At 42.0% G+C, this 14,608-nt stretch overlaps 1 long non-coding RNA gene across 1 annotated transcript in view; it reads left to right on the top strand.

The window, feature by feature from the left end:
* The first annotated feature begins 4,264 nt into the window (after window positions 1-4,264).
* LOC146857168 (uncharacterized) overlaps window positions 4,265-14,608 on the top strand; it is a 33,246-nt gene continuing 22,902 nt past the window's right edge. Inside the window, exon 1 of the long non-coding RNA XR_014979860.1 lies at window positions 4,265-4,315. This is a non-coding gene — a long non-coding RNA (uncharacterized LOC146857168). The remainder of the gene's footprint in view (window positions 4,316-14,608) is intronic.

Raw genomic sequence — 14,608 nt, 5'->3', positions numbered from 1 at the left:
AAAAATCACTCTAAAAAAACTGTAATTTGCTTAGTGACTACAAAATGCAATTTGGCAAACCATTATTCTCATTTAAAAAAGCAAACAAAACTGACAACTGACTCGGCCCATGCATACTGCAAACCCACAACTACCTCACACACGCGTGAGAATTGCAAGCTGTTGTTAGACATCTTAAATGCTGATAGTGATACTAGTAGTGTCCAGCACACAATGAATACCAACATCTTCGAATATACAATTTTCAAAAAGGAGTTAAAATGCCATACAAAATGTGAATCCCACTCTGGTTTACTGTACAAAGTATCAATGTGTTTTTATATACGGAAAAACACACAGGATAGTAGATAATGTAGCACTCAACACACATTTATGCTTTCCAAGTCCACAAAGAAAGCCCCACTTGTGGTACATTTTGTGAAAGAAAAATATTAGCTTGAACAAATGCAATGGCTTGTTCTTGAGGCAATAGTGATGAGAAAACATTGCAATAACCCAGAGTTTTCATTAAGTTACAAAGAAAATCAACTGGTTTATTGATTAGATACAGTTTGCAAAGGACTTACTGAATGGATAGATTGTTTGTCAAGTGGTCCAGAAATAAACTTTGCTTGTAGCACTAAGTGAGTACTCAGCCATGTGTGTAGTTTCATGACAATTCTAGGTGGTTGACCGTTTTGGTTATTTCATAACTAACCCTGGGCGTAGTTCGCGTAGTAGCGCCACACGTAGCTACGCGAAGTACACTTTGCACTACGCGAGATATGCGTAGCACTACGCGAACTCCGTAGTACGCTGTTCGCTATGATTGCACAGTGTCGGATGCTTGTCCGCACTGTGCAATCATTGCAAACGGCATCTTGCACAGTGCAAGCGGTTGTTTTCTGCCACTCGAGTAGATTTATACTCGAGCGGCAGCTTTCTCAACGCAGACTGGTAGTTTCACATCGGGAGCGGTCACGAGCAAACGCAACCGCGCGCAATGAGAAACCTGACCTCCCCGCGTTGAGAATCTTGCCGGAAGGTTTATTTTCCACGCTCGCAATCGGCAACTTGATGTTGCTGATCGCGACCGAGGAAAGAGTCTCGCCGGGATGTCATTTTGCTTGCTCGCGGTCGCCAACTTGACGTTGAGGACCGTGAGGAAGCAAAAAATGCCTGCTACGCTACGCGATTTTGCACTGTGCTACATGCAATTCGCGTAGCGCGAAGTAGCACAAACTATGCAAACGTCGCTAGCGTAGCGTAGTTGTCTGCCGAGGGTAATTCATAACTTCGCATGGGGTGACGCTCTAGGGCTCTCAAGTGATCATAACTGTGTGGATCAATTTATATTCATAGTCATCAAAACGAGAGAGCGCATCCTATGGAACTCCTATGGCACTTCTCGTTTGGTTTATTTAGGTATGAACTCGTTTGCTGTTTTTCTCTTTTGTAATAAGAGACTACAAAATGTGTCACTTTCAGTACACATGAGTTATAACAGAGTTGCTGAGATATCAAATAAAAAAATTGCTTTGATGTGACACCAAACTGAATGCATTGATCGTGATTTTATAGACGGAAAATTCTTTGACCCTTTTCTAATTCCCACTAATGAATTGATTTATCATCTGATGAGATCACCACAACATTTTTTAACCCTGAGTTCTTGTTTGAGTATAACATTTGTTTTGTCTTTTGTAAACCAGTGACATCATTAATATTGTGTTTCTGATCATATTCAGCATTTCTTGTTTTAGAAACTTTAAGTAAATGTTTGACTCTTCACCCGATTATAAATAGAAGTGAAGATTCCTCCTCTTATCTAATTTGTACGTATAATGCACACTTTCATTTCCTCAAACCATGTGCTACTCTTCTCACAGAGTTTCTAAATGGTTCCATCTCCTTTGAGACACCCATCAGACATGTATACGTGCGGCTCTTGTCCAATGGCACAATGGCATACTGGCGCAAATCTTTAACCTTAATTTTCCCGTAGATCTAACTGACTTGTGTGTCCTCTCTACCACTCATAGACACTAGGATTCCACTATTGCTGTCCATTTTTAACTGAAAATACTGATTGTTTTTTCTTGAATGATGCAATATCACAGTTATTCTTCTCTATAAATGACAATCTTTTGTTTTGAAACTGAAAATATACACACTTATCTGTTTCACACCATCGAGCAAGAAGACATTTGTAGGTCTTCTTATTCAATTGAGCCTTATAGTGCTTTTTAATTATATCAATTTTTGTGCTTGACAAATTTTCTACTTTCTGTGCTAGTTTCAACAGATGGGTATGTTCTCTGTTTTATCACCCCAACTTGGTACCTTGTCTCCTCATTGCTGCACTAGCATGGGCCTCTGATAATTATTCATTACTGTGGATTGAGTGAGCTATGGTTCCTTTATCTATATAGAGATATTTTGAAGCATAGGCAAAGAGGGTTCTGGCCCAGGCCCAGCCTTTCAGAGGGACCTCCTAACAGAGTCTTTCAAACCCTCTGTCTGAACCATCTGTTTTCTGCAGACAGCCCTGCCCTGGAAGGGAGACATCCTTTACTACACAACCTTTACAACGCGATACTTTTACATTGCGGTTTTCACAATGCAAGTGGCTACAACGACTTGCACTGGATGGCGCTGTTTACTAAGGAATAGTATGATATACTATTCAAACACCTTCCCTACTGTCCGCACAGACTGGAGTTGGAATGGTAAATCATACTATTCCAAAGTCCAGCGCCACCAGCGCAAGTTGTTGTAACAACTTGCGTTGTAAAAACTGCGATGTAACATACCGTGTTGTAATGGAACGCGTTGTATCATCATATATTCGCCCTGGAATGCTTCTCAAACACAGATTGCTTTAAATACAATTTTTTTAAAATGTATTATTGAGCAAGTGGAGACTGGGTGATGTGGAAATCTGTTACTGAGGATTTGCAGAGAGTTGCTGCACATATGCATTTTAGCCCCACACCAGGGCTGGACTGGGAACAGAAACCAGCCATGGCAAACAGCTCAGCTGCCCCCCCCCCTGGGTTGAGGGGAAGTTCAGCTGAGCAGTTTGCAAGGGCCGGCTTCAGCTGATTTTGTTATTGCCGACCCCCGGTAACCAAAACGGCCCCCACCCTAGCGGCCTACAGGGGAAACGACCGGTGCCCGCTATGGCCAGTCCGGCGCTTCCCCACACAACATCCATAAAAAGCTTTGCATAGAGCCAAACAGCATCACACTCATGAGTAACGGGAGGGGGCCGCAGAGGCAATGTCTGATGATCCTTGTGCTTTTCTCATATCTGTACTGAAAGGATAGCTGTGCTGTCAAATGTATCTCTGTAACCTGTGGAACAGTGCACTTCCTGATAGATATGGGTAACCAAAGTACTGATTCCATTTCAGAACCCTGATATCGGTGTAGGACCGTTCTCATGCTTTAATTTTGATACTGTGTAACATGACATAAGCTTTTGTAAAGTGCACGTTTACCTGTGGGTATCTGGCACTGAATAACAGATGTTAATTTTTACTTAACTTAATGGTACTCATTTTCTCAACCTCAGAAGAATGAAATGCTGAGTGGACCCGCGGGGATTTGAACCTGTGACCCTGAGGTCGAACACGGGCACCCACAGTGAACGCATTAGTCCACTAGGCAAACCAGACCCAACTATACCCGACTATCTGCAAGACAATTGCGCCCTCTTGTATCCTCCTCCTATACAAAGTCTGAGTTGAGAGATTGTGCAGTTCCCTCAGAGACCTTAGCTGGAAAGATTTATGTAACCTGGGGAATAGGACAGACAGGTGCCAGAAGCACGAGGCTGTAACATGCTTTCTTTCACATAAGGGATGTTTTTTGTTATTTAACTGATTCTTTAAGAACTGAGTCACCTGAGGGAACATTTTCCTTTGAGACGCTTCAGCAAGTATGATCGACGTTACCTGAGAGCAGCCCCTGAGCGTGTAAGACTTGTGTCATTTGAAGAATGCTGATGCTGTCAGATGTCTAAGCTTGAAAGAGAGTTGTAGCCTAAGAGGTAGAATGGCTGCCTGAGCTCCAGCAACCGGTCTGCTGCCTGCGGCCAGGTAGGAGCCCCCCAAATATGTATAGCACTGCCCCCCAACATTCCTAAGCTGTCCCTGTATCAACACATTATATAGGGCAATTAATTAACCTGTTTATCTTGTAGATGCTAAAACTGTACTTTAGCTCGACACTGATGTTTACATTTGGTCTTTTACAGAACGTTGGATAAAATGTACAACCATCGGTCCTGACGATAACCCGCCACGTCATTGTACTTAACTGGGATCGAAAGGTCAGCCTTTTGATTGGTTATTTTAACATGCACAGCTTTTATTTCAGGAAATGTTAACCTTGAGGGTGTATATTTGAGTAGCAAAACATTTCTCACCAATGTCACGCACCAGGCTTTTGTGTTCTATACTGTTTCACTCGCTAGGACAGAATTGTACATAGATACAAACTAATTTGGGACAGTACAGTCCAACCAAGTCGTATAGCCTAAAAATACTGATTAAGTCACATAAAGATGAGAGTCCTGCTTCTTTATGGGGATATTTGAAGTCATTATTTATTTTCGATTAAAAAAAAAATTGTCAACCTTGAGAGTCCTTTGTTTTATTGCTCAGAATCTAGGGCAGAGGACAAGCACATCCAGTCAATGATATGCATTGTGTCACCTCGTTGGGCCCCTCTGCCCCACTGACAGGCTTAAGTAAACACAGCCTGAGGTAAAACTGAAAGTCAATGAACCCTCCTGCAGTGTTTCCATGATTCTACATTTCATGATTACCTTATTTAATAACTTATTAATATCATTTTAAACACTGGTTCTGCTCATCCGTCTACTGTTTCAGTATGCAATGAGGAGTAGAACAGATCTATGTCTCATAATATACCAAGTAATGTTTTGTACATATTTTATGCCGTTCTATACCGTATTCTCCATTAAGATGAACTACTTGTTTCCTTTTTATTGCGTTTTTCAGACATAATATTTTTTCTACTTCAATGTGCTGCTTTATTTATTATTTTGTGTTTCTATCATTGTTTAGTTCATGTACTTTGTTATGGACAGTATTCTTTGTGCTCTACTGTATTTTATGAAATGCTAATAAAAATGTTCAACGCATAAAAGAATAGCATTGGCAGTAGGGTCCCATGTTGTTTGTTACCTAGCAAACACTACAATTGTGTTTGCCACTGTATATCTGCCCAAGACCCCAAGGCCTTCTGTTTCTTGGACTGTAGTATTTTTTTAAACCAACCCTAAATCCAGGCTGTAAAAGATAAATCGCCATAAGGAAATTATTTTTTATTTTTTATTGTGAATGCAAGTCTGAATTCAAACACTATCCACTGTCTCCAGCAGTAGGTCTTGCCTACCCCCTGTTCCTATCCTTCACAAATCAAGTGTGCAATGCAACGAGAGTAAGTTGATTACCCAGTTGTCCTGCATTAGTGCAGGAGGACCAGTGGTAAAACCAAGACCCACTGTACACTAATCCGTGACTGCCCCAGTTGCAAGTGTAAATACCTCACACAAGGACTTGGCATTGTCCTGCTACTATAAGCAGGAAACAGACTCTACAGCAAGGTTTTCACCACGTTGTCACTTTACCACGCATTTTTTACCACGCGTATTTCTTCACAATGCATGCCTTTACCATGCATTTAAGGTAAGTAGGGGATGTGGGGGGGTCTCCCCCCCACAAACCATTGTTTTTATATATAGAAACAATGCGTGGTAATGGCATGCGTTGTAAAAGCATATGCGTTGTAAAAAAAGCAGAGTCAAAAATGTGCTGTTAAGGCATGCGATGTATTTCCCTGCGTTGTTCCATCGTACAACCCTGTAAGCCACTCATGCAGTGTGACAAAAAAAGGCCATATACCCATGGAGCGCTCCCGAACCGTCAGGGTATAGCAACATATCTTGACCAGGCATCTCTAATGACATTCAGGGCCCCTACATGAACAGTCAGTATTATTACAAACAAGAGACATTTAGGGCTAACATTGATACAGCACCCTATGGACTGAATGCAGATACAGAAACATGCACACGTTCTCCAACATTCTAACTCCAACAAACCACTGATGTATCGTTGATTGTATTTTCGCATTTTCTGTCAATCCTAACCGATTGCTGTGGCATGAGTGTAATAAATCTTGTTGCATTTCTGAGGTAGGCATAAAAAAAAAATTATTATCGAGATATTATTTTGCAACAAGGGTGGTGGTGCTGTGTCTGTAGGAACCTTGCGCTTCTGTCTTATGCTGCTAGTCCCCGGTAGAAGGACTGGGGGGAGATTATGCAGTCTAGCTGGATACTGAACACTGGAGGGCTGCATAATGCTCTTGACTGGATTGTCATGATTCTAACATGGGCAGGCTGTGACACAAATCTTTGACTGTAAAGAACAGAGTCCAAAGTGTATGCTGTTAATTATGCAGTGTGCAGTGTTTGAAGAGCATATTTGCACAGTTAACATCTATTAGCCAAGGCAAACTTCCAATCCTTACTGAGGAAATCAAGATTCTCCGAATTTTACTACAGCAAAGAGAATTCGTGCCTATGCATGCATTGTGGTGGAATGTCCTTATTAGCATGTTTGAGACCAGGAACTGGGATGGTGGGCAGGGCCGGCTTTAGCCCTGATGACACCTGGTGCGAAAATCTTTTTTTGCCATCCCACCCCCTAAAGACCTCCTTCTTCATGGAGTCCCTTACGAACACCCTGCAAGGGTGCCCTTCATCTCTCTATAGCCCCTCTCTCACATGTATTTAATTTGTTTTATGGCACTACTAATAGCAGTGTAAGGTGACAGAGCACTTTACATCACACACACATTATACAGTGATAACGAATCAGACGTGTGTAAATCAGTCAGTAGGAAATGATGCATAAGACGAGGGCTACAAGGTGTAGGACTCACATTACATCCATATTAGTGGGCAGTATATTTTAAGTGTGTTTGGGCTGGAGAAGCACAGACTCAGGATAAAACGTACCACAGTGTTTGGCGTTGGCTTTACTAACACAAATGTATTTCTTCCCAAACAAACCCTTTCTAGCAAAATTAGGTCGATTAAATGCTGCGGAAAAACATCATATTCGAACGTGTTCCATGCAGGTTGCATGCATCTCTTATATGATAGTCCATAGCTCACTGTGCTATATTAGGGCGGTGACTCAGAACTGCAAGTAACAAAAGGATCTCTGTGACAAAAGCAGTAACCCACCGAGCTAGCCATATAAAATATAGTTCTGTGATCCACATAACACATGTTCTTTGCGGCAGGCATATTTACCCTCTGTACTACTTTATGTCAAGTAAATGCTGCCCAAAGACTGCCCCAAGACAAAATTGCATCTCTCTTCTGCAGGAACATTAATCAACAGAGTTATCCTGACATTTTTATTGTTGCCTCAAAAACTGCTGGACACAAAGGAACTCTGCAGCAGGTGCTTTTGAACCCATGAGTTAATTCTAAACACAGCACCCGCCCACCCGAGCTCAGCGCCAGGTGCGGCTGCACCGGTTGCTCTGCCCTGAAGCTGCCAATGTTGGTGGGCATTCAGCAGAAAATTTTTCTGCAAAAGTACGTAAACATCTATCACTAGTACACATGTGGGTATCTACATCCTCCTTCCTCGTTGTGTCCCCCACACTGGCAATGAGCGCCCAATTTCTCTTACCATGGTCAAAAGTAAGCTGCCTTCCAGAATGGCAAACGAGAGGGACAACCCCATCTAATGATGGTGTAGGGTTTATCCAACGGGAAACTATTTTCACTGTTGAGAAACCCAGTGCTTAAATTGAGCAGGTGGTTTCTGGTGCTCAGCACCGGCACTTAATTGCCAACACTGGGTCTCATGACAGTTTGTCACCTGGTGGCGCTGTTTGTGTATTTAAGAACTTAGCACAACAGTCGCTAATTAACTTAATACACATTAAAATAACTAATACGGGCTGCCCAATCCATCGTTATAGCTTTGGGGGCATGGAATAGTCTAAAGTGCCGCACTTGAAGGAGTTTGATGTTCGTATGTGTGTCTTGCCACCAGCAGCGCTGGCCGGGTGAATGGGTTGTGCAAACTGCAGAGGCCTCCTGGCGAGGGCCCTGGCATTTATGTATTTACAAATTAAACACCAAACCAGAAACCAAATAAATGCGCAAAAGCATTGTTTGTGGGTCAGGTAAATCAGAAATTTTCTCGGAACACTCGAGTAAGTCTGCTGAGCAAATCCATGACGTGTGTTCTGTTCCGTAACTATTGCGGATGAAGTCATGGGTTTTTATAACCCTAATAACGTGCCTGGAATAATCATTGTTTTCTTAGCAGTGCATTGTGTGTTTCCTGGTGAAGTCTTTTTTATCGTATATTCTGTATTTCAGCTCTGCATAAGGAAAAGTGTTCCCCGTTACTTATTTTGCGAGAGAGTTGCCGCTTCTGCTATATTTCAGATGTCTGCTTTTAAAATGAAAGGCTTAGTTAGGTTCAGGGACATCTTAAGGGTTCTCTGGGCCCCGGCCAAGATATCTTTTGGTGGGCCCTTGTTTGGAATAACTTTGAAATTAATATCCCCTTTGGCTCATTCAAGCCCTTGTGATGCTAAGCAATATTGAATTAAATGTCAAGTCTTCAGAAATGGAGGCACCCACGAACAGAAGGAAGCTCAAGTTTCCCGGTTTCTGTCAGCCCAATAGTACGAAAAGAAAGCTTAAACAAGCATTGATAAAGTCTTTTTAAGCGTGGATCCAGATTGACGTTACTTGAATTAACAGTAACAGTTTATGCTTAGTTCTGTGTTTAGCAGCTTGTGACTTCCACTGTAGGAAACATTGCTGCTCAGGGTGGCTTGAAAGATGTTTAGAGGACTAGTGCATAATGTTAAAATAAGACACATGTGCATAGCGCTTGAAGGTGTAGCTTTACCTGCCAGACATTAGTAATCTCATATATATCCCCCTTCATTACAGGCGTTCTTGCTGAAAACTGTAAAACTCAGAGTGCTGCTTTGAGGACTTCCACCATTCCATTGATTGAAATCTGACAATTTTCTCCAAACTTCTCTTCCCCTACCATGCCCCTCTTCTCCTCTGTGTGCACTTATGTGGCTACATAGATGCATGTGACCCTGCTGAGTAAGAGAAATTAGATGGGGGCAAGATACAGGAGAAGGGTAGAACATAAAGTATAGCTAGAAGCATGACGTAGAGACAGAAGGGGTAGAGAGAGAGGGATTGTGGAGGTATCTGCCAAGTGTGTGGAACATCAGATGCGATTGTAAAGTCACTCATGGTGCAGACTCTAGGGGCTGTGGACATGTAAGTCTACACTTTTGAGTAATGTTACACTTGTAAATGGGGATTAACCAAAAGTAGTGACGACAGCCACTCCTCTCCTCCCCTCCCCCCAATTTTCCCCTTCCGCCTCTTACCATGAGTGTAGCGTTTCCAGTGCCAGTATACCAGTCTGGTCATAGTGCGCTTTATAAATGCATTATACATACGTACATAGTAAAGTTATTCAAAAGTGTATATTGTGTGTAAGTGGTGTGTAAGTTTACTTTGGTGAATAGCCTCCCTAGTATCAATGCTCTGATCTTGTCAGAATCAACTATAAATGGATAATCAGCTATCAAATGAGCTCATATAACCAAATAGTGGCCCTCCAGATCAGGAATTTGTCGACTTCTCGCTAAGTAGTTATGATAAAGCAAATCAAGTGAATTCTACTTCTCTTACCCGTCCAGATCACGAAATTCTTTGACTCTTTGGATTGGCACATGAAGCATGAGGCATTAAAAAGAGACGAATAAAGCAGCAGAGCGGTCACTTTTGCCAATGCCGTTCTCCCTGCAATAGAAAGTGGCAGTGTTTTCCAAATTCCTCTGACTTCACTTATCCATCACTGATCCGCAGAGTACCCAGCTTATGTGAGGTGTGTAGCATTATGTGTGATTTTAGTTCTCAAATAACCGAAGGAGTCACTTTCCCATTGCTTGGTCAACCCAGAAAGCCCAATTACACCAATGTGTGTCCACAAACCCAGTGGAAAAAGGGTTGACTTTTCTTTATTGATTCTCAGTCCCTGAAGTCATCAAACAATTAAAGCAGGTGTTCTACCGGCCTCACTGGGTCTTTAAAAAACCCAATATATCATCAGCATATAATGATATCACATGGGTATTCTCTTACACCACAATCCTACATCAGCCCACAGAATAGATATTGCCATGAAATTGTGTCCAATGCTTTAGCCGTGTCTAATGATGGCAATTCTAACTCTGCCACATCTTCCCCATCACATGCACTAGTCACCTAATAGTCAAGGGTGTACTTCGTCGGAATAAATCATTGACCCTCATAAATCAGAGAGTTCACCAGCGCCTAGAACTTGTCAACCAATTCATTCCCAACAATTGTGTATCTGTGTAGGTAATTGATAATGATTTGAATAATTTAAAGTCACAGGGGTCCTTATCTGGTTTGACTATTACAATAACGAGTGCTTTACTCAGCAGCCTGCATAGTATGCCACTTCCAGGGACTCGTTATGTACCTCCAGTAGCAAAACATTTGAATATATTTTATAAAGTATGTTCAGGATGCCATCTCCTGCTTCAGTTCTACCTCAGTTTAAATGACTACTGGCCAATTTAATTTCTTCAAGACCCAGTGCCCTCTCTAATGCTTCACACTGTTTCCAATTTAGTCTAGGGACAGTAACATCAGTGAACATTCTCTTACTGCTTACACCGGGTACGTCCCCCAGACACAACCATATAACTCTTTGAGATAATAATGAAAAAGATGATTAGAAACAACCTGAGTGCACGCCACAAAAACATCTGCATTTATGATTATCACCATATGTGAGGATTAAATCTATCTCTTGACTAGCCATGATAGCAATCTTGCTGCCTTGTCACTCCCTCTTTGAAAACCGTGCCTGAAACATCTGTATACATATTTTTCAAGTAGTTATACAGATGAAAGCACTTCTTTTCTGAAAGCCACTCCCCAGCTCGGGGCCCCTTTTGTGTCATTGTGGCAAGCCCTCTTTTTCACGTATTATTCTCTAATGTTTTACAAGCGGATAAAACTGTAGCCAATTCAAGACCTCTTAGCACTACTTTATGTGCTTCCCACTTGACACAGCCTGTGGAACCCATATTACTATTATTATGAAAGTAGTTTACTGTTTCTTACCTCATTGCCACTGCAAATCCCTCATCAAGCAAAGTCAGTGCCTTTAAATGCCACATTGGTACCCTGGGATGCATCACTCCACAGGTATATGTAATCACCAAAAGCGAATGATCTGATTACATTTGGCACTAACATTGCATACAGTTTTCACTAGATACCAATAAATAATCAAGTTTTGGTCAATGTGTCCTGCACTGCTGAGTAGAAAGAATGTTCTCAATTTTCAGGGTGTGGGATTTTCTATACATTTAGGATATGAAGATCAAACACTTTACTCTTTAAGGGGGAAATTCTGCGTTACCTTCTTGTGTATCATCCTGGGTGGGTGGCCAAATGGGTCTCTAGCCTCACCACCATTCAACATACAATTGAATCACCAAACTACATGATAAATATCACTGTGTTGTCAAATATTCTTTTTTCCCAAGCCCGTGTAAAAGCCACTGTCATCTGAATATGGGGCATAGAGGTTGGTGAGGAATACATCCACTCCATTTTACAAACCCAGAAATACCATATATATGTCTTCAAGATCTGAAACTCTTTTCTTTGCCACTACCTTAACCCAGGGGCTACCCATATTCCCACCCCTCTGCCACATGTGGAGTAAGTATGCTGCTTGATGGAACTTACTTTCCACCTCTCTGCTCTCCTCTTGTGAAAAGTGTGTTTCCTGAATTCCGGCATGTGTAATGACCTTATTTTCAAATGTGCCCCCACTCTCCTATACTTAAAAAAAATGGTTCAATCCCCTGACATCCCACTTCATGGAAATAATGGAGTCATAACTTGTATTCCATATTCAAAAACTGTACTTTTTACAACCACCCATTTAATTGTTGTAATGCTAATACCCTTTGTTGAATTAATTAAACCCCTGTTACACTCCTTGAGATCACTATAGTATGCATTTTCTCATACATGCCACACACTTTATGAATTTAGCCTGCAGTGGGCCTGCCCCAAAAGAACAAACAAAATTCTCGAAACTGAACTTAAATCTAGTTTCAGTTCACACACCAGTTCCCAGACTAGTCTGGGAGGTCACATAGGCCTCACCACCAAATGAAACGTACCTCCCTCATTGCTCAGTATACTATTTTTTCAGTGCCCCTTCCGGTTCTACTATTGTACTACTATTGTTTTACTCAGTGCGTCCGTATTGGTCAATATGCATGTACCAATCGGCATTTCATCAGGTTGGACCTTGACATACTTGAATAAGTTGGTGCAAGAGTCTAACAACATAAGTACTCAATCCTTTTCTTCAGGCAAATTAGTGTTCTCCTGTGAGAAAAGGATGTCTTATTCCTATGTTTTTGACCATCTTGCTAATTCCAAGCCTATTCTAGTTTTACACCTCCCAGTATAATTGTCAGGTTCACTGGGACAAATACCATATACTACAACATTACTTCCCTGCAGCTCATGTTAACATCCTGAAAGATGTGCCTCTGTTTCGCAACAGCTTGTGTATAATTAGGAAACAACATGGGAGTAGTTTTGACAAATTTGAACTCCCCTCTGCGCCTTGAAGTCTGAAGATATTGTCACACGTTCTATAATTCAACAGATAAAAAGTGATTGCTCTTGGAGTTGCCCCTTGGTGGGGGAACTGGTGCCCTATGCGCGCTCTCTTGATTGTAAAGCAGTTCAGTAGTCCCTTTGCTTCAATTCTGTCATGATCCTATGCTCCAGAAATAGTTCCATATTTTCTCATCCCACTGTCTGTGAGCCCTGCCATCTTTATATTGTTTATTCTAGACCGTCCCTCAGTGTCTTCGGTTTTTGCCTCGAGAATTTCTTTTTTTCGTTTTACTTTGGCAACAAATCCCTTCATCATTGTAACTTCATCGAAAACCTTCTTTGTGGCAGTCTACTCCATGATAATTCTTTCTTTTACCTTCCTCCAATCCCTGTGCACCAAGTTAAGGTTTCTTGCCGTTGCATCTATCTTGTGTTTGAGTAACCTACTAGTCTGCTATACAGCTGCCAATATTTCTTCTAGGTTATGCATAGGCATGTTCTCTGATGTTCCTAGATTTTGTATTTGTGCTAAAGGTTGCTCCTCTTCCACCGCTCTAGTGGATTCATACATGTTGTTAAATTGAGAAGTCTGTAGCTTTTTATCTTTTGCCATGGTTATGACTGCGTCACAACTGGTCATGTTGTATTATCGTACTACTGTAACACCAGCAGTACAATTCAAGCCTCTGTATCGGTTCTCATGGGATATCTATAGTCTGCCGATTTCTGTCTTTTGCACAAATGCAGTGCAGAGTTCGAACAATAATCCCTCTCCTACGCACCACATGAGGCTTTAATGAAACCTAAAGGCTTTCTATTTACTTTGTAGGTGAGACAATGTGGTGGTCGGAGTATACCCTGGTTTTGTGAATTATTACTCTGGACTAAATTTCTTCTCTGTGTCACAGATAGTGAGGTCGCCTGACCCCTCTCATGTAAGGTGTATCTGTTATGTGAAATCAAAGATCCTTGTAGTGATATCCCACGTGTATGTCAAGTCTGTGTATGTGCAGTATGTATGTGACATATATGGTAGTAAGACTCTGCGGATGGTAAGGGTCTGAGTTCTGGGACTAGCGGTTTCCATTTAGGATGTCCCTTCTTTACCATGGCACAAAATGCAGGGTAGATTCAGTTTCCTCAGACAGGGAAGTGAATTGAAAACATTCTAGGATCTGAAGAGCCATAGTAATTGGAAGGATGCTAAGGACACCAGTTAGAAACAACCACAGGTGGAACCAAGGAGCCCCTATTTGCCATGTGCCCCCCGCCCACCCCCCAGAAAAATGTGATCTGACAGTTCTAACTCTAAATATAATTCTGACTATGCCAGTGTCAGGCCAGGCAGCCCTACATTTCTGTATGGTTACGCGTGAGCTGCACTGATTGTGTGGACCTGGTGGTGCACTTTGGTTCTAATGGTCCCGTGAGAGGTGAGCTGGTGGATTTCCCTTCTTGGGAGTGAGGCAGAGCATTGGATAGGCCTTGTTTGCCCTTTGGGAATCTGCCTCTATGTTGTGGTAACGGTGCCATCTTGAAATTAAAATGGGAATGTGTCTCTCACAATTAGTAAAGATGCTCAAGAGCCTCCCTTCCTTCGAGAAAAAGACAGCTATTTAGCCATGAACCAAGCAGTGCAGTCATGAATGGCGGCAGCTTCATTAAGAGGCATGCTGTAGAAGGAGTGCAAGGGCTGAGCCCCAGCAAATATATGTTCTAATTAAGTACTGTGAAAAGAGGAATGAAAGGAGGAAAGAGGTGAATGGCAGAGGAGATCAAATGGGGGGGGGGGGGGGGAGAGGCAGAGGGGCAGGACACGAAGGACTGAAAGGAGGG

This window comes from Triturus cristatus, chromosome 3_2 (assembly GCF_964204655.1).
Source record: "Triturus cristatus chromosome 3_2, aTriCri1.1, whole genome shotgun sequence".
Lineage (NCBI taxonomy): Eukaryota > Metazoa > Chordata > Amphibia > Caudata > Salamandridae > Triturus > Triturus cristatus.
Note: the sequence above shows the minus strand (reverse complement) of the source record. Positions and strands in the feature narration are given on the sequence as shown.